The following is a 21,024-nucleotide window of genomic DNA, read 5'->3' as shown; positions in this document are numbered from 1 at the left end:
TTATAGCTGGAGTCTGTTTCTTACTGCATTATTTGCAATGTCTTCATTCGCTTGGAGAAATACAAGTTAAGTACGAGGCGTGTTTTTTAAGTAAGTGCCGTTTCGAAATTAAAAAAAAAAGACGTGCCAAGATATCTCAATAATTTTATTTTTACATGAAAGCCTGTACCTTAATCTACTTTTCTACATAATTTCCGTCAATATTGAGATACCTGTCATAACGTTGTACCAGTTTTTGAATACCCTCCTCATAGAAGTCTGCCGCCTCACTTGTTAACCACTGCATCACCACTGTTTCGACTTCGTCATCGTCTTGAAGTGCAGGAACAGATGGTAGTCACTGGGTGCAAGATCGGGGCTGTACGGAGGATGATCTAGAGTTTCCCATCGAAAAGATGTGATGAGATCTTTGGCCTGATTCGCCACGTGCCGACGGGTATTGGCAGCAAACCGATGCCCTTGCTCAACTTCCATGGACCGTTTGATTCTGATGCGACGTAGGCCACCCATGTTTCATCTCCCGTAACAACCTGGCTTAAAAATCATCACCATCGTTGTGGTACCGCCCAAGGAAAGTCAATGCACTGACTAAACGTTTGGTTTTGTGCACATCCGTCAACATTTTCGGTACCCAACGTGCGCACAGTTTTCGGTAATTTAAGTGCTCGGTCACAATGCCATACAAAACACTACTAGAAACATTAGGAAAGTCATCCCGCAAGGAGGAAATCGTTAAGCGTCTGTTTTCTCTCACCTTATTGTCCACTTCCTGAACCAAACCTTCATTAACGACCGAAGGATGCCCACTCTGTTGTTCATCATGCACAACTGTGCCGCCATCTTTAAATGCTCTCACCCACTTTCTTATCATTCCATCACTCATAATGTTTTCTCCGTAAACTGCACAGATCTCACGATGAATATCGATCGTTTTTAGGCCTTTAGCACTAAGAAATCTTATAACAGCCCGTACTTCACAGTCGGCGGGACTCACGATTATCGGAGGCCTTTTAAACACTCAGTACGTAAACAGGGAAGAATCAGACTGTCATGGCATCAGTGCGTAGATTAAGGTACGGACTTTCATGTAAAAATAAAATTATTGATATCTTAGCACGTCTTTTTTAATTTCAAAACGGTACTTACTTAAAAAACACGCCTCGTAAATCTTCCATTTGTTGTGTCAACTTGTTCGCTAACGATTTCTGCTCTTGTCCAGCTTTCCTACCGTGACAATTACTGCACCACTCTGTAGCCCACCTCTCCTCACCATTGTGTACACAGTAGACTGAATGCATTAAACTTTTCAACGAGCAAAATTTAACTCGCTAATAAATTCCGTTACGCTTGTAAGCAAAAGCGCCCACATACTACACAGAAAAGGAATAAGTTTCACGTCAAAAAGCACTGGCCTTGTCCTACAATCGCCCAGCGCCGTATTGCTGCCATAAAGTAAAACCCCACCATATACTGTCGGAAAATTATCTGCTATACTTCTGTCTGAGCAGTTGAATCCCGTATATGCGCCTGTTCCTTAGAAACAGTAAGAAAGGGAGTGGCGTGTATGTCGATGGTGGATGTGGTACGCAATCCAGTCGGCCCCATACAAATATTCCATATATGAAGATAGTAGCACCAGCCACAACATTGGGTTGCTTGAAAGAAGCTCCGCCTGCTTCATATAGAGGATGTTCCTGGAGGAATGGTCAGTATTCATTGAAATGACAGAGACGATCATTTGTAGCATAAAGGGCCAGTAAACATTGGCTCTAAAATGCATACCTTAAGACCCATTAGCACTCGCTCATCTTCACTATTGTGAAACACAACTCTTTTACTTGACTTTTTTGGTTCAAAGGCTCACGCCTGTCGTATCCTTGAATACTCATCATTCCTCCTGGGACATCCAACATGTTGACGACACAGTATATGAGCTTGAACTACAATATATCAGCCAAACGACAGTTTCCCCATCTCTGCGTTGCGCAAATAACGAAGGTGCACATTTGAGACGATGCTTCTGTAACCCGCAATAAGGAGACTTTTCTGAACGTTTCATACCTGTTTATTGCGGTTAACCAGTTCAGAAATGAGTGAGATGCTATGAATCCAACCTGCCTTCACTATAGTGTAGAGGCGACTCCTGTCACTCACATCTAGTGACCAGTAACCAGAGACCTCTTCCTTGTTGTTGTTGTGTTCAGTCCAGAGACTGGTTTGATGGAGCTCTCCATGCTACTCTGCCCTGTGCAAACTTCTTCATCTCCGAATAACTACTGAAACCTACATCCCTCTCAATCTGTTTAGTGTATTCATGCCTTGGTCTTCCTCTACGATTGTTACCCTCCGCTCTTGCCTCCAATACTAAATGATCCCTTGATGCCTCAGAACGCGTTCTTCTTACCGATTCCTTCTTCTAGTGAAGTTGCGCCACAAATTCCTCTTCTCTCCAGTTCTACTCAGTACCTTCTCATTAGTTACGTGATCTACCCATCTAATATTCAGCATTCTTCTGTTCAACCACATTTCGAAAGCTTCTATTCTCTTAATGTCTAAACTATTTATCGTCCACGTTTCACTTCCGTACATGGCTACATTCCATACAAATACTTTCAGGAAAGACTTCCTGACACTTAAATCTAGACTCGATGTTAACAAATTTCTCTTCTTCAGAAACGCTTTCCATGCCATTGCCAGTCTACATTTTATATCCGTTGCACAACATCAGTTATTTTGCTCCCCAAATAGCAAAATTCATCTACTACTTTAACTGTCTCATTTCCCAATCTAATTCCTTCAGCATCACCTGATTTAATTCGGCTACATTCAATTATCCTCGTTTTGCTTTTGTTGATGTTCATCTTATATCCTCCTTTTAAGACACTGTCCATTCCTTTCAAATGCTCTTTCACTTTCTTTGCTGTCTCTGACAGAATTACAATGTCGTCGGCAAACCTCAAAGTTTTTATTTATTCTCCAAATGTTTCTTTCCGATCCTTTTTCTGCTGGATCAATATATACCTTGGTTTAGGCTACAACCGTGTCTCACTCCCATCTCCGCCACTGCTTCCCTTTCGTGTCCCTCGACTCTTACAACTGCCATCTGGCTTCTGTACAAATTGTAAATGGCCTTTCGCTCCTTGTATTTGACCCCTGAAACCATCAGAATGTGAAAGAGGTTAATCCAACTAACATTGTAAAACGCTTTCTTTAACTCTACAAATGCTAGAAACGTACGTTTGACTTTCCTTAATGTATCTTCTAAGGTAAGTAGTAGGGTCAGGATATTGCCTCACGTGTTCCGACATTGATCTTCCCCGAGGTCGGCTTCTAGCAGTTTTTCCATTCGTCTCTAAAGAATTCATGTTAGTATTGTGCAGCCATGACTTATTAAACTGATAGTTCGGTAGTTTTCACACTTGTCAACACTTGCTTTCTTTGGGATTGGAATTATTATATTCTTCTTGAAGGATGAGATTATTTCGCCTGTCTCATACATCTTGCTCAGAAGACGGTAGAGTTTTGTCAGGGCTGGCTCTTCCAAGGCTATCAGTAGTTTTAATGGAATTTGGTCTACTCCTTGGCCCTTGTTTCGACTAATGTCTTTCAGTGCTCTTTCAAACTCTTCACGCAGTACCATATCTCCCATTTCATCTTCATCTACGTCCTCTTCCATTTCCATAATATTACCCTCAAGTACATCGCCCTTGTATAATCTCTTCCTCAACGCCAGTCATATCTACTGAGGTTATTTTTTTCAACCACTAACATTATAATCGAGATTATTCCAGGCTAAATAAGTCTTCATCATGGAGACATGTGCCACGTTTCTCATTATCATCTGTCATCATCATCATTATCCCCATTTTAGTTTTCAGGGATTAAGCATTACTTCTTTTCATTTCTCCTTCCAGGCGATCCATATGTTATGAGTTCTAGTGGTAATCACCGCTCTGACATTCTTCCCACACAGTTCCTCTATTAATCTCCATAATCATTTACGTCGTTTATTGGTTTCTAACGCCTTCAGTTTTACCTCATCGAATTTTGTACATCCTTTCCCAGTTCTTTTTCTTTTCTCCATCGTTCGACAAGGATGAAGCTCTCACTTCAGTAGATAAATATATAAAATGCCATAGTTTTATGAAACTAAATTATAGATTACTTTCTCACTTGACTTTTTCAAAGTTCTGTTAACAGCGTGAATACTGTACTGGAATTTTACAAGCTTTTTCTTATCTTGATCTTTTAGATAATGAATTTGATTGCTCTTATAGTTAAAACTCTTTACTTATTGCATTATCTTGTAATAAATAGCAGTTTTTGATTTTGCATATTGGACTCCTAGCAATATCCTTACTTTTATCTCATCATCAAAGATATTCATAACACATTTTTCTCAAACTAAAATTAGCTTGCGAACAGCAGTTTCCAGCTTATCTTCCCAGTCATATCAAATTAACTGCCAGCCTGAAATTTTTTATTTCTTCGAAAGGCCGTCAACGTATGTGTCAGGAAGTGCAGGGGACCCTTTACGCCCTTATCTAAATCTAACTCCCTAATTTACTTGGATTTTATCATAGAGTTTTGAGCAAGGACATATATATATATATATATATATATATATATATATATATATATATATATATAGAGAGAGAGAGAGAGAGAGAGAGAGAGAGAGAGAGAGAGTGAATCTCCTTAAACTGCCGGAAATGGAAAGTACTACAGATGTGCGGTTTTCATAGAATGACTTGGTAGTAGGGAGAGCGTGCTGTTAGCCATTCAACAGACTTTCTCTATGTTCTCACATATACTATACTCCAACAGTACAAATAGTCCTGTTACGGGAAAAGCCATGTCTAGTACCTTCCGCCGCGGAAGTCGAACACGCACCAGAACAAATGGACGTGGTCAGCCCATAGAGGGCTCTGCCTCCGCGGCGGCTATTCCGCGCAGCGGTTCTCACGCAGCGAGGGCGCCACCGCTACGCCACATGCAGACAGCGGCCAATAGCCGCTCCCTCCGGTTTCGTATATAGGGACCCGCTCTGCCCTAGTCCAGCTGCCGCGCCTGTATTCCCACGTCCCGCCCGGTCTCCATCTCTCCACCCTCCTTACTCTCTCCCAAGGTGGCTTCCGCCAGCTCCCCCTCCCTGATGATGTCCTCCTCCCCTCCATCTACCCCTCCTATCAACTTTGACCCTGCCCCACCACCCACTTCCGGTGTCCTTTCCTTTAGGCACCCTCCCTCCCTCCCTTCTCTTCCCTTCCCTCCCCTTCTCTTTCCTTTTCCCCTGTCCCCTCCCTCCACCACTCTTCCCCCCGGGCTTCCCCTCCCCCTTCCTCCCCCCCCCTTTCTCCCCTGCCCGTGGCATCTCTGCTCTCCCCTCTCCCTCTCCCACTCCCTTTCCTCCTCCTCCTCTCTTGGCAGGTCCCCGGACTCGCACACGCATAGTGAACATTCGCGCACCGGAGATCATCGCCATCAGTGTCTAGTGTGTGCCGTCGTGTTTAGTGTTCAGTGTTCACCGTCACACTCCCTCGTTCACCAGTGCCATCGTCATCTTCAGTGTTTGTGTGTCGTCTCATCAGTTAGCAGTGTGGATTCTCGACGAGTGTGAATGGCTCCATGTTTGTCTCTATGTGTCTCCTGTTTTATTGCCCACATTCTGTAACTTATGTGTCTTCTCCTGTTTTTTTCTGCTTGTATATTCTATGGCTGAAGAGCAGCGTAGTGTGCTGCTGACAGCCTGCCTGTTGTACAGGCTTTAAAATAACAATAAAGTAAAAAAAAAAAAAAAAACTAGTCCAGCATCTCTGGCGGTACTCCGCAAGGTTACCGCCATTCGATTGTTCCATTCCAGCACTAATCGAAGTGCTAAGTTTTTCAGGTGCCAGCCAGCCAGCCAGCCCAGCAGCAGCAGCAGCCCCGGCCCCGACCGCGGCGGCAGCAGCAGCTGCGGCGTTCCTGCCACCCGCCGTTGCCGTCGCCGTCGCCGTCAGCGCCAGCAGCATGGGATTCTGGTCTTCCTCCGTCTTCGTCTTCCTCCGTCTTCGTCTTCGTCTGTCCCCAGTTTTTGTCCTTTCTTTTTCGTCCTGTGCGTTTTTGTTTCTCCTTGTCGTCATGTCCGCCCCCAGCACCACTACCACCACAGCCATCGTTTATACTTCCCCCTCCGCCGCCACCACCACCATAACATGGTGTGCCCAGTCACAACCCCCTCTTTCCATCCCGCCTCTTCTCTCTCTCCCTTCACCCTCGCTCTTTGTCGCCCCCTCTCCAGCTTCTTCCTCCCGCTCCTCTCCCTCTGATCCTTTCTCCCCACTCCCCCGGCCTGTCACTGCCGCTCCAGCTAGGGTGGTGGCCCATCGGGCCACTGCCCATGCCCAACTCTCCCCATCGCCTTCGCCGTCACCATCACCGCCACCACTGTCGCCGTCGCCATCGCCTTCACCGTCACCATCTCCGGCGCCGACTGCTGCATCCACGCAGAAACCTGCCCCTTCCCGTCACCTCCCTATAGCTCCCGTCCCTCATATCACCACCCATCCTTCTGCCGCCGTTAAACGCCCTAGTGGCACCACCACCTCCTCCGCTCCCACAGGGACCCTGCCTTGTCATCCTTTCCACCCTCCCCAGAATGCCATGGATGTCTCCCCGCTGACCCCGCTCCCTCCGCCTCCCCTCCCTCTTTATACAAATACCTCCTCTCCCATCCCGATCCTTCCCTTCTCGAGGCCTGGAATCTCTCCCTCCTCCTCTGCCAACACTTCCCTGGTGCCCCCATCTCTCTCCTCACTCCCAGGCGGGATTCCATTCTCATCTCCTCCCCCAGCCCAATCCTCCATACTGACATCCTCTCCCGCCTCCCCATCATCCATTTTGGCCCCAACGCCTCCGTCACCCCTGGTCCTTCTCCGTCTCCTACCCGCCAACCCCAACCCCCACATCTCCCGCGGACCCTCACCGCCATGATCACTCGGCTTAGCCCGACGATCACGGAGGAGGAGGTGTTGGCGGAGCTCAAGGCGCATCCCATGCTGGAGGTGCGGGCAGTCCGCCGCATTTTCAACTCGGCCGGCCCCACCCGCCTTATGCGGGTTTTCTCTGTGGACGCTCCCTCCATTGACCGTCTCCTGAAGGAGGGTGCCCTCCTCTTCAACCAGTACTACAAGGTCGACCCTTCCCGTTCCCCTCCTCAATCTCTACGGTGCCGGATGTGTCTGCGCTATAACGCACGCCCAACAGCCGAGTGCCGCAAGGCCCCCACCTGTCTGCATTGCAGGCAAGCGCACTTCCTCCGGCAGTGCCCTAACCTTCAATCCCCTCCCTCCTGCAATACCTGCAATCTCCTCCACCCCACCTACTCCCAAAAGTGTAAAGCCTGACCCCCTCTGACCACTCCTGAACTCACCGTCCCTGTCCGTCCTCTGGAAGCCCCAGCCCCTCCCGGCAATTCCCTTCACCCACCCCCTACCGCTGAGGACATCATCAGATTCCTCACCATCGTCCTTCAGAATGTTCATCCTTTTCAGCGCCCCCACACTCTCCAACAGATATACCTCACTGCCCGTTCCATTTTCCAACTCAAAATGTACGCCACCTACTCCAACAACCAGGCCCATTTCACCTTCTCCCGTCTCGACAACCTTATCTAAATCCCTGACATGGTGCAACAGCACCGTATCCTTTTCAACAATATCTGCTCCCTTCCCGCCAACAAGAACTTCTTCCTGCACACCCTTGCCACCCATAGCTTCCTCCTCAATGAAACCTTCGTCCAACCCCACCACACCGTCCACACTTCGCCCTATCTCCTCCACCGCTCCGATAATCCCCTCCCAATTGCGCGTGGTGGAGTTGCCATTGGTCACCACTGCCAGATCCCCATTCGGCTGCAACCTCTCCTTCCCGACCCCACCAAACACCTGCTCCTTAGTCTCTTCTTCCCTGGCCTTACCGTTACCTGCGCCACCATCTATGTCGCCCTAACGCCCCTATTCCTTTCGACTTCCTCTCCCACATTGACCATACCTTCTCCTCCTACGTGATTGCCGCCGACCTCAACATCCATAGTCGTTCCGCCGCCCAGTTACGGCGGTGGCATCGGTTTCACTCCTCCCTTCAAGGCGACCTCATCCCCATCGCCCAGCACACCCGTCCCGAATCCAACTCCACTCCCGACATTATCCTTTCCTCCCCCAACCTCCTTAGCCACATAACGGTGGATGTCCTGGAGCCTATTGGTAGCGACCATCTACCTGTCCTCCTCAGTGTTTAAGATGGTCATCGCCCCCGCCCCGACCCTCGCAATGACCCTCACCCTAAGTACGTCCATGACTATTCCCGTGCCAACTGGAATGCCTACCGGGATACCCTTTCCATCCAGGTCGATAGCCACCCCTTCACCTACCACCACCCTGACGATGTAACCCATGCCGCCCATGCCTTGTCTGAGGCTGTGGAGGCCCACGTCCCTACTGTCGCCATCCATCCCCACTGTCCTACCTTACCCCACAGGCCGTCCTCCTCCTCCGTGAATCCCGCCGTCTCTACCGTGCCTTCCTCCGCACGCATGACCCAGACACACTACGACGCCACCGGCAACTCCAGCGACACATTCGTAATTTGCTTGCGGCTAAGAAACGCCTGGACTGGCGATAGGCATGCACCCATTTAAATGCTACCCTACCTATCAACTCGTCCAAGTTCTGGTCAGCCTTCCATCGCCTTACCGGAACTAAACCGTCCCCCTACTATCCTCTTCTCCATGATGATCACCCCTTCCCTGACTCCCTTAGTAAGGCCAATCACTTTGCCTCCTACCTCCCCGATGTGTTTTCCATCCCCAATGATCCCTAGTCGATTACTCCCTCTTCCTGGATGTCCACGATCGAACTGTCACCTCTGTCCCTCCCCTCGCACCTGGTTTCCAGTACTTGGACAACATTGCACACACGGAACTCAATGCCCCTATCACTACACGGGATCTCATTGCTACACTCCGCACAAAACGCAACACCGCTCCTGGTCACGATCGTGTCACCTACCGTCGCCTTCGTGAAGCTCCTGTTGCTTTCCTCTCCACTCTGGCCAGGCTCTACAATGTAGTCCTGTCCACCGGTTACTACCCCGACCTGTGGAAAACCTCCCATATCCTGATGTTCCTTAGACCTGGCAAACCGCCGTCCGCTGTCTCCTCCTACCATCCCATCAGCCTTACCTCTGTCTTCAGCAAGGTCCTGGAATCTCTCCTCACCCGACGCATCCACCATCATCTCCGCCAGCACCGTCTCCTTCCCGTTACCCATTGTGGCTTTCTGCCGTCCTTCTCTTCCGACGACCTTCTCCTTCACCTCACTCATCTCCTTTCCGAACAGCTTAATTCCCGTCGCTCCGCAATCTTCCTCTCCCTGGACCTCGAACGTGCTTATGACCGCGTATGGCATTCCGGTCTCCTCTTCAAGCTCCAAACCTTCACCCTTCCCATTAACTATGTCCGTCTGATCGGTTCCTTTCTCTCCCACCGTCCTTCCTACGTCACCATCCATAACACGGATTCCTACACCTTTTTCTCCTCCGCCGGTGTGTCCCAAGGCTCTGTCCTCTCCCCCCTTCTGTACCTTTTGTACACGGTGGACATGCCGCCGCCGTCACCCCCCGTCCACCTCCTCCAGTTTGCCGATGACACCGCCTTCCTTGCCCTTGCCCCCACCCTGCAGCGCTCCCACCACCTTCTCCAATCCCATCTTGACCGGTTCACCACTTGGTGCAACCAGTGGTTGCTCAATGTCAATCCCTCCAAAACCCAGGCGATCATTGTAGCCAAAACCACCCCATCCTTCCGCCTCCTTGATTTCTATCTCACCATCTATGGCCGTCCTATCGCCCTCACTCCCACCCTTAAGTACCTTGGCGTCACCCTCAACCGTCGCCTCTCCTGGACTTCCCATCTCCAGACAATCCAAGCCAAGGCACGCTCCAGACTCCGTCTCCTCAAGCTCCTGTTCGGCCGTACATGGGGTCTGGACCCCTCCACCATCCTCCACACCTATAAATCCCTCATCTGCCCTATCCTTTGTTACGCCCATCCAGCCTGGATCTCTGCACCCCCTACCTTTTATAAATCCCTACAAATCCTTGAACACCATGCTCTCTGCCTTGCCTATCGCATCTGTCTCCCCTCCCCCACACGGATCCTGTATGATCTCATCCCCTTCCCCCACCTCCTCCTTTTCCTTGAAAGGATACGGATCCTGTACACCTTCCACAAACTCGATCCTCCTCATCCGCTTGTCTCACCCGTCCTCTCCCACCCCCGCCTGCTGCCGCGCCTTTATTCCCACGTCCCACCCGGTCTCCATCTCTCCACCCTCCTTACCCTCTCCCAAGGTGGCTTCCGCCAGCTCCCCCTCCCTGATGATGTCCTCGTCCCCTCCATCTACCCCTCCTACCAACTTTGATCCTCCCTCCCTCTTCCTGTGTCTGTTCCTTTGGGCACCCTCCATCCATCCTCCTCTTCTCCCCACTCCTCCCCCGGGCCTCCCCTCCCCTGTCCCTCTACTCCTCCTCCCATCTCCTCAGCCATTGGCATCTTTGTTCTCCCCTCTCCACCCTCTCCACCCCCTCCCTCTTCTTCCCCTCTTGGCAGGTCCCCGGACTCGCACATGCTACGTGGACTTTCGTGTGCCGGAGATTATCGCCACAATGTCTCGTGTGTGTGACGTCGTTTTGTGTGTTTTAGTGTCCGCCGTCACGCTTCTACGTTCACTTGTGCCGTCGGATTCATCAGTGTTATGTGCGCCGTGTGAACGTGTTTTCAGTGTCGTTATCGTCGAGTGGGAACGGCTCCATGTTTTTTGTGTATCTGTGACCACAATTTTTTGCCCATCACTATGTTCATTTTAATTCTCCATTATTGTACTGTTATTGTCAACACTATGGCTGAAGAGCGGCGTAGCATGCCGCTGCCAGCCTACCTGATTGTTCAGGTGTTAAAATAACAATAAAGAAAAAGAAACCCTAGTCCAGTCAGTCGGGTACTCGCTCTGGATTTGTTTATATCTCGGCAGTATTGCGTTCTGGTCGTTGCTCGTTGTTGACATTTGCCTGGCTCTGCTTCCGAGTGGAATTACGTTTGGTGTTGTGGTTTCCACAAGCTTCCGTTGTTTATCTCTTCCTAGTTGTGTCGCTCATAGTCTGTCGTGGTCGGTTGTTGTCAGTTGTCGTTGGTCTGTCGTACGACTCGTCCTGTGCTTACCCGGTGGTGCATGCTGCACCGCCGGCGGCTTCCCCGCCTGGCGGCTCCAATCCGCAGCCCAAGGCGTACCCGCAGTTGGTTTTCATTACTACACCATGTATAACGCTATTACGAAATTTTAGTTTAATTTCCAAATAAAGTGCACTATGAGAGGATGGCCCTCTTAATAGGATAAACTAATCATTAGAATTACGGTTTCTACAGGAACTGACCGTCTGTTGTGTCTAATGGATAAGTAAATCAGCCTACTCAGTTCTTTTCCTAAGGTTTTACCCAGCGGTTAAACAGAAATGCTGTATGAATAATATTATACTGAAGCGTGGACAACTCAGTCCCAAGTTCATTTAGTGGTTTAAAACATGTACTGATGGTCGCCAGCCTATCCAGGCAATGAAACAGAAATTACAACACCAAGGTATCATTGCCACAAAATCTGATAAAGGCAATAGTATTGTGCTTTTGAACAAATGTGATTATGTGGATAAAGTTAATGATTTCTTGAATACCACAGGCTTCCAAAGTCCTTCCTAAAGACCCTACTAAATTGTTCAAAGAGGATGTTAAATATGCAATCAATTCATGCAAAAGCATATTCTCTGAATCTGAAGCAAAACTGTTAACTAATATGAACCCAGTGCCTCCTAGAATGTGTGGGCTTCCTAAACTGCATAAACAAGATGTTCCTATTCGTCCAGTTGTATCATCACTCACTGCTCCTCCTTACTAACTAGCCAGTAAACTGGATGTCCTAATTAAGAGCAAGACTAAATTCAAACCAAAGCATGGTATTTCAAACTTCGTGGACCTAGTAAACAAGTTAAAAGGTATATCTGTCTCACACAGTGATAAATTAGTATCCTTTGATGTCAGCAGTTTCTTTTCTAACATACCAGTAGTAGAATGCATTGATATTCTGACAGAGCTGATGCACAAGTCTAATGTCAATCCTGTGGAATTTAATGACTTGAGACTGGCCACACAGACATGCCTCGCACAGAACTATTTCCAGTTCCAAGGGACTCTTTATAAACAATTAGATGGCTTAGCTATGGGTTCGCCTCTTAGTCCACTGTTGGCTGAAATATTTATGGACCATTTTCAACAAAATTTTCTAAAAACAGAACCTTTGAGTGCAAACATCAAATACTGGTTTATATGTGGATGATGTCCCGTGTATGTGGACTGGTACTACAAGACAACTCAACACATTCTTGGAAAACCTAAACGATCAACATAAAATTATCCAGTTCACTATGGAGACTGGCAACAAATCCATAAAATTCTTAGATCTCACCATTGACATTAGTACACATACACATTGTTTCAAAGATTACAGAAAAACAACTATAGACACAGTAATACCTTCTTGTTCACAACACCCCATAGCTCAAAACATGCAGCTTTCCACTCAATGGTACACAGTCTCATATCTGTCCTCACGTCCAGAGATGATTTTAAAGCAGAGTTAGATACAATAAAATTTATTGCCACAGCCAATGGCTACAATCCAGTTCTTATTGACCACATCCTGCAGAGGAAACAAAAGCGGAAAATTATACCACTCCTCTATGCCCCACCTGCTTCCCCATCCACTGTCTGCAATAAATGGTGTACACTACCATTTCTAGGTCAGGTATCACAAATTGTAGCCAAAGCACTGAAATCCTGGGAGCATAGGCTTTCCTACTATGTCAGGAACACGACAGCCCAGCGTGTTTTTAATAGAAAGGATAAGATCTAGTTATTATCCAACAGTGGGGCATACAAAATCATCTGTTCTGATTGTGACCAATTTTACGTTGGTCAGTCAGGCAGAGATATATCAACTAGGCTGTCTCAACATGAACGCAGCTGGAGGTTGCAGAATTTCAGACTCTGTATTTGCCGAGCATGTACTGAATGAGGGTCACAACTACCAGCCAGTGTCCCGTGTACTTCACTTAGCAAACAAAGGCGAGAAACTCAACCTGCTGGAAGCTCTGGAAATTAACAAACATCTTGCTCACAGTCCAGATCTCATCCTAAATGACCAGACACAGCTCAACACTTCCCCTCTCTTAAAATTCATATAACCATCTTTGTTGTTAATTACTTCCAACACTCTCTCTTCCAACATATTCCCATTTTCCAGTATTCATTAAGTTGTTTTGTTTTGTTGAAGATGTCTTTGTATTCCACACAGACTGTAGTTTCAATAGTTAAGGCTTTCTTTTAACTGGTACTTGTATTACTGTGCATGTTTAACACCCCTTGTAGTTGTCTCATCAAATACTGTTCATATTTTAATTTGCTCATTTATTTAATGAAAACTGTTACACAACCACTGCTTTGATTATAATGCTAATGTTAAAATGCAGTACCACCACACTCTCAAACTGTAGGTTCTCTCAAACACCTCCATTTTCCTACATTTATTTATTTCTGTTTATCTTATTGATATTGCTTAAGTTCCTTACGTATTATGTAGTTACATTGATAACTGTCTTTAATTGGTTGTGTATCACTCTCCATGTTTCATACCTCCTGATGCAGCCTTATCTAGTACTAATTTTATTTTATTCTTTTAGTTTTATTTATTAATAGAAACTGTTATGTAGGCATGCTATTCCTATTTTGTGCTAAAGGTTTTCCTGTCTACTCCACTGTTATTTATGTACTGTTCAGTTTTTACTTTTTCATTGCAAACGTGTTACTTACTATATGTTTCTACTTCAGTCTATATGTGTTACTTCCCTGCCAATGTTGTTTGCTAACATTTAACTTCTTTGGTGATCATACTCAGTAGATGTCTGAAGATGGCCTAGTAAGCCGAAAACCGGTTAACAATAAAAGTAATATTGTAGAACAAAAGCAAACCGGTGCTTTTCATTTATTAAACAGTGAAGTATTTGGAAAAGCAGAAGTATGAATTTTGCCTACTTTTTTGCTACTGTTTAAGTTGCTTCTTCAAATAAATATTACTCCACGTACACAATTTTGAACTACACCCTTATACACATAGTTTTTATAAGAGAAAAAGCCCAGTAGATAACTTCAAGGAAACTAAAAAAATTTGGCCATGGGGGGATCTCTAATAACCAACTGAAATACTTAGATACTAAGGCACACATTTTTTATACTGAATTTTCATGTCAAAGAAACCTCTTTCTTGCTGGAATTTCCTTTCAGAACCTATTATTCTTTGAACTAACTTTGTATAGTCATTTATCAGATTCTAATAACTTGGCTACATTGTGATTGAATTTTATGTAAGCAAACTATTACTATAACACTTTACAATAGTTATTGAAACACAAAAACAATTTGAATGCCGCTTCTCTATATTAACTTTGCGCTTCATAAGTCTGTAATATAGGGTGCTCGGATTCATCAAACACAAAGGAAGGAACCCTATATAGCTGTATGATTAGGATGAAATAACACGGTGAACCACTTTCTTTCAAGTTCAAGGATGATTATTAAAACAGTTTAAAATAATGGTTCACACTGTAAAAAAGTAAATTTACTAAAAATGTATTATCTGGTAGCTGTAGGCTTGTGTGCGACGAACAATTATGGCGGCTACACTACCCACAGTACGGCCTGTAAGTCTCTTGGTGTATGGGCTCAGTTTCTATTCTTGGCGTCGGTCAATTCTGCATACAATAGCTCAACAACTCGCAGCTATGCCGCTAGCCGTTTGCAGTCTCCATCCGAGGCATTTTGTGCGGTTTTGCAGGCAAAGCTTCTCCTGCTCCACAAAGGTATGGCCTCAGTCACTGCTGCCTACAGACTGTGTGACTTACCTCCTGTGCTTGCTCAAGGTAGCGGGGCAATTCGCCCTTGCCACCTTTTCGACTCCCCAGAGACACTTTCATTTTAAACAAAAGCACAGTGGCTTTTACATAACACCCATTTCTTATATTGTAGCTAAGCATGACCATTTCTTAAATGCCAAATTTACATCAACATGAACAGTTTATACACACAAATATTTTTAAATACAAGAGGTCATCAGAGAGTTATTTAACATAATAAACAGTTCACATAGTATTTTACTTACATTATTGACATTCAATACAAAGAACTTCAAACTCCAGTATAGTAAACTTTACATATACAGAAATATAGTACCAATATGCTAGAATTTTAAAGCCAAAAATTATAAAATATTTAAATAAACCATAAGCAAATATTTTTATATGTTCCTTGAGTGCTTTCTGACACGCTAGTCAGTTAGTGTCTGACATTCCAAGCAGTAGGTCGTAAGTGGATGATGGAATTCACCAATGCAGAAAAATCCGACATGCCCATGGTATATGAAGAGTGTAGGAAGAATGCAGTTCGTTCTTGTACAGTGTAGGGCAAGACAACCCAACAGATATCAACCATCTCGGCAATTATTTATTGACCTCTTCAACCAGTTACGTGAAAGTGGTAGTGCAAGACTTAGAGAGCGTAACAGAAGGAAACAAGTGACAACAGAAGAGGGGGAAATTAACATTCGTCATGCTCTGCTGCAGTTGACACGCACATTAGCTCCAGTGACATCCCACGAGGAAGTTGCATGAGTTAGGAAAGTGTCCTATTCATTCTCCATTGACGCAGATTCCAACCCTATGAAATCTTTCTCCTTCAATATTTAATTGCATGTAAACTACTATGAGAAAATATATATATATATATATATATATATATATATATATATATATATATAGAGAGAGAGAGAGAGAGAGAGAGAGAGAGAGAGAGTCAATACCAGAAAGATTTGGCTGAGGTATCTTCTGTCTTGTTGTGCACTTCAGAAGGTTATCTACTTGTTGAAAAGCTTTCACAAAGTTTGTAAATGCTATTGGCATTAACAGTACGTCTCAATAATCTACAAAACTTTTTCTAATAGTGGCAGCTCTGTTGAGTAATGAGTACTGACACTGCCTGTTCCCCATCACATGCATAGGTCATCTGACGACCCATTAAGGGAAATGCTGTTGTAGTAAAATAAACACACGAGGAAGAGTAGGGAGTAAGGAATGGGACCCATGGCAGACAAAAGTTACGTTACTTCACAAGCACCATTTACTGTACATTTTGAAATCAGTAAAATAACTGGCATGTAAGACTTTAATGCTAGCGAAGTACAAGCAAACGATGCGAATGCTGAGATACCTATTTGAGTTGGTAGTATTTTGGGACAGGGTGTTAAGACGTTTCCTCCCACTTACTCCAACGTATACCTCAAACGCCATCACTGTTCTATGCCAGCAGATTCTCTCTGATCAGACTTGAAGATTCGTCAAAAGCATCGTACACACTGAAGATGTCTCCTAGTCTCACATAAATGAGCTGAAAGCAAGAGGAACTGCTAGATCACATCCGTTAACCCACGCGTGTAGTATTGAAGGTGGTATTAGGGATTACAGAAACAAGGAGTCATTTAAATTGTTATATTATTTGCTTCTCAGTTGGTATAATAAATTTTACATCAACTAGGATAGCCTTTTACAGCCACATCCTGAGAACTGCCCTGATGTTTCGGCACCGAATCCTCACATAATTGACCCCAACGAAGCGTCCATTCTTCAGTGCATTCCCGGCCGAGCTGTACTGCTGGCCACCCGCGTGTATCGGCCGCTAATGAAGAAAGGGGTGGGGGGTGGGGGAGGGAGGGAGATCGACGGACACAGCGCACGAGCCTAAAACCAATCGGCTCCACTTCCTTTCTTCCTCTTGTTCTCTTTGTTTTTTTTTTTCTGACCGTCCTTTTTTCCATTGGAGTACCGCGGACGACCGACCCGAGAAAATCTCTCAATTCCACCCTTAGCAGCATGACGTCACAGCTCGTGATGGCAGCTTATTACCTATTGTATGGTGATGAGCGCTTGTGCATTGTGCGGCCACAAACAAATAATTAAATTAACGTATTACGGGATTGCTGTTGGGGCAGGGGGAGGCGGCAGAACCCTGGCGCCGAGCGTCCCACCGTTGGTATCTCTGACCGCCGCGGCGCGGCCCAACCCTTTATGACTCAATAAACAAACGGCGCAGACGCAGTAGGGCCGGCAGTAATCCCCATGTCTGCGCCCAGCCTATCGCACCTATAAACGCCGAGTGCCGACTCGCGGCTTTTGTCTCATTGTGTCTTTTTATGAGCGAGCCTCCACCGACCCCAGATGGAATCCCTACTTAGCTGTCTCGAGATTCAGACCTTCTAGATCATTGTTGAGTGTAAATCGGTATTATCAAATGTTTCTCCTTAAAAACAGTCACTAATCAGTATTCACAGATAAGAAGAACGACTTTAGTACAAAAGTACCAGCAAATATGCTAATTGTCCTCTGTCTTCTGCTCTCCCTATGATGCATTAAAATTCCTGAGGGGTAAAAGGAGAACTGTTAGAACTATGTTGAATAACAACTTTAACTTGAAGTGATACTCATACGAGAAAGCCTCTTAACTTAATGGAACGATCATAATTAGTAAGCACCGCATGAAGGTACAAATCAAAGAGGTTTTTGTTTTTCAGGAACAAGAGCATATTTCTCAATATTTCTCCACCTATCTCAATTTATTTCGCCGAGTGAGACGTCATTTCTTTTATTAACTCAGTTTTAATATTTGTGTCCAGCTTCATACAATACTCGTTTACAGCACCCAAATCCTCTTCATTCGATGAAATTTTCTTTCTTTGATGCCACCTTTTGATGTTAGGAAGTTGAAGAAAGTGAAGTGAGATGGTATCTGGAAGTATGGCGGTCGGGGCACTATTTAGAAAACAACTTCTACATATTTGTTGTCGCAGTCGTCGATGTGTCAGAAGGCGAAAATCTTGTTGGTGAAGTAACATCCTTATCTGCTGCTTCAACTTCTCATGTAAACGGTACAGTAACATTCCGTAATAAGAGACAGTCATTATCTTACAGTTTTGTAAGTAGTGTTCTAGTATCGTCATGAAATTCGCCAAGTTTCTAAGTCCTGTATCGCCGAAAAAACTGTTTTCATTTTGATCGGCGCATTTTCACTTCCACCAGCCTATTGCTCTAATTAAAAACCACCCATCTCTTTCGCAGTTTCTTCGTAAGAAGAACTAGATTCAGTACACTATGTGTCTGTGTCTATCTTCCGTACAATCTCGCAAATTCAATGCGGTGATTTTCTTTTACGTAATGACTTTATTTTCTCTTAAATAATTTGAATATCCTTTACTCGTACTGTCACTTTTTAACTTGTTAGTACCAGTACATTAATAGAAGGCTTTGATCTTTGATGTACAGCGCCCAAGAACTCGACTCTGCTCAGGCTGCATACAAGCCATAGCCAATTTTTACTCGATTAAAATTTTTGTATCATATCACAATGCTAGTGTACGTCCATGCCAGCGCAACTTAAAGGAGCGAAAGATCAAGAGCACACATAGCCTACTTGTGGGACTAAAGGAAGCCTTCACAAAAATCCCACATTTCAACAATTACCTTGCTTAACAAATATTTTTCTGCGTTTTTCTATGAATATACTAACCTTATCCACTCACTTTCGTATGTGATGCATTCGACACAATACAATGTAGTTTGCATCGTTGCTCGTTACAACCCAGAAGGAAGTGCATTAGTAATTTATTCACTAGTGGTCGAAATTTGTGTCCCAGTCGCCATTCCAGAACAATAATACATTAACCAGCAACGAACTGTTATCTACTAATAATACACCACCTATTCGAGAAAATTTGGAATCGAATTATTCGGCTTCAACCTAAATACGAAATTGAGGATCGAAATGAACTGCCGAAGTCGATCCAAACATCTTAATTTCCAACAATCTTGAACATGTCAGAAGAACTGGCATTCGAGATAAAGAGGTGGAAGAAAAATAGAGGCTGTCTAGATCATATTTGTGACAAGGATTCGAAGAATTTAGCAAGATTGTCTATGGCACAAGTCTTCTGTAGTGGCGTGGATAAAAAGAGCTTGATATCATTTCGCTGTAATGACGAAACAGGGTGATAATTCTATTTCAGAAGGTTTAAGTCACTAGGATTAGAACAGCACGTTCCTGTAAGCGCTGTCACTACAAAGGTCCATCTGTGTTGCACGTAAAATTTAGGCAAGCAATTCATATTTCCGCTCAAAGTCGTCTACAAAAACCGCAATGAAATAACAAAGCAACTATACATTCTATCATGCTGTCACCAGCAGTCAGCACTGTTCTATCGTATATGTTTGAATTTTGTTGAAATTGTGATACCGTTTTTAGTGTCAATAACTATTCTCCTGATTTTGAAGCCTATTTGATCCTCTAGTATGATAAAAAATAAATTAAATATTTATGTATTTCAATTTTTTCAATTTTAATCTAATACTTATATGGGCGTTGTATTTCATACTAGAATGTCGTGTTCCCAGTTTGGCACAGCTTTGCCACGGGAAACACGAAAGAGGTCGAAGACGTCCGTCTTCTGGTCGGCTCCCGATCGTTGTCAGAAGGAGGCTAGTTTTTGATTACGCAAAGGCTTCTGTTACTGGGAAAAGAACAATCCGGATTCCTTTACGTAATCAGTATGAATTTTATAATTACCTAAGGGACCTTTAACAATGAACAATAAAAATTGCATTTGCAAATGAAATCATTAATAAATGGGGCGGCTATGAGTTGTATAGAAAATAAGGAACGGCCTTCTGTCTACGACCAGGATGCCGCAGTATTCTCTGCTGTAGCAAAGGCTGATTGACATTTATAAAAATAATATGACATGGAAGTAAAAAAGGAAAAGAATAGAACAAGAATAAACACTAAATATATTCAGATAATTCTCACCAGCAATTAGGGCTTATTTATAAACAGTACGACTTACAAAAGTAATTTTCTGACTATGTTGGTACGATAAGATTTCAGCTTGTCCTGTAATCGCTTCTTGGTTCACTTCTGCATCGCAAATTACACTCATTATATTTCTCTTTCTTTCGATGCAGTTCTTTCATAGTTTAGGACTTTTATAACAATAAATTGACCATTTACAGTCTCGAACATAAATTACTTGAATGTTACCAAATAATAACTGTAGCCTGCGCGCTGGCAAGACTGCTCATTTTTATGGTTCACAATCGACCTTTTTTACCCTTTCACATTACAATAAGAAGTGCGATAAAATCTGAAAATCTACAAAAGTTTTTACCGTCATATTTTTTATTTAGATCGAAGCGGAACGCTCGGTTCAGCTTCTGTTAAAATGTTTCTCTGACTGCGCAATCAATGTATTAGCGTTTGCTCTAGATGTGCATCTTTACGGTTACGTAAATTATGTAAACCAAATATCTTTCAAAGAATAGGGCTCATCTTATAAGTTGATCATTTAATACGTAGCTTGGTGACTGCCTTTCCAAGAGTTCTTCTAGCCTTCATCCGACGGAAAGCTCAATTATATCACAGTCCGAAATTCGACAAGTGCGGATGCTTTTATGTAAATGAAGTGTGCGATGCAGATGGCAGCTTCTGACAAAACTGTACTGTAACAGCGTACTCATATTTGGATTACATGTCCTACAATGATAACAGAAACTTTGAAGTACCCAGAAAACAGTCCTGTGTCAACGTAACTTCGTATACAAGCACATTAACGGCGTATATGTAAATGATTATAGTTGCAATTGTCTGTGACACGTAGAGCGGTCAATTGAGTGCGTTAGTGTTGCAGTTACCAGACTTGATGGGGTATATAAGGAGCGTGAACGGGGTTAGATGTTGAGTGATCACTGTGAAGGACACGGAGCCGCCGCGTACCTGTTTCAGACAGC

This window comes from Schistocerca americana, chromosome 1, assembly GCF_021461395.2.
Source record: "Schistocerca americana isolate TAMUIC-IGC-003095 chromosome 1, iqSchAmer2.1, whole genome shotgun sequence".
NCBI lineage: Eukaryota > Metazoa > Arthropoda > Insecta > Orthoptera > Acrididae > Schistocerca > Schistocerca americana.
This window is presented reverse-complemented; position numbering follows the sequence as displayed.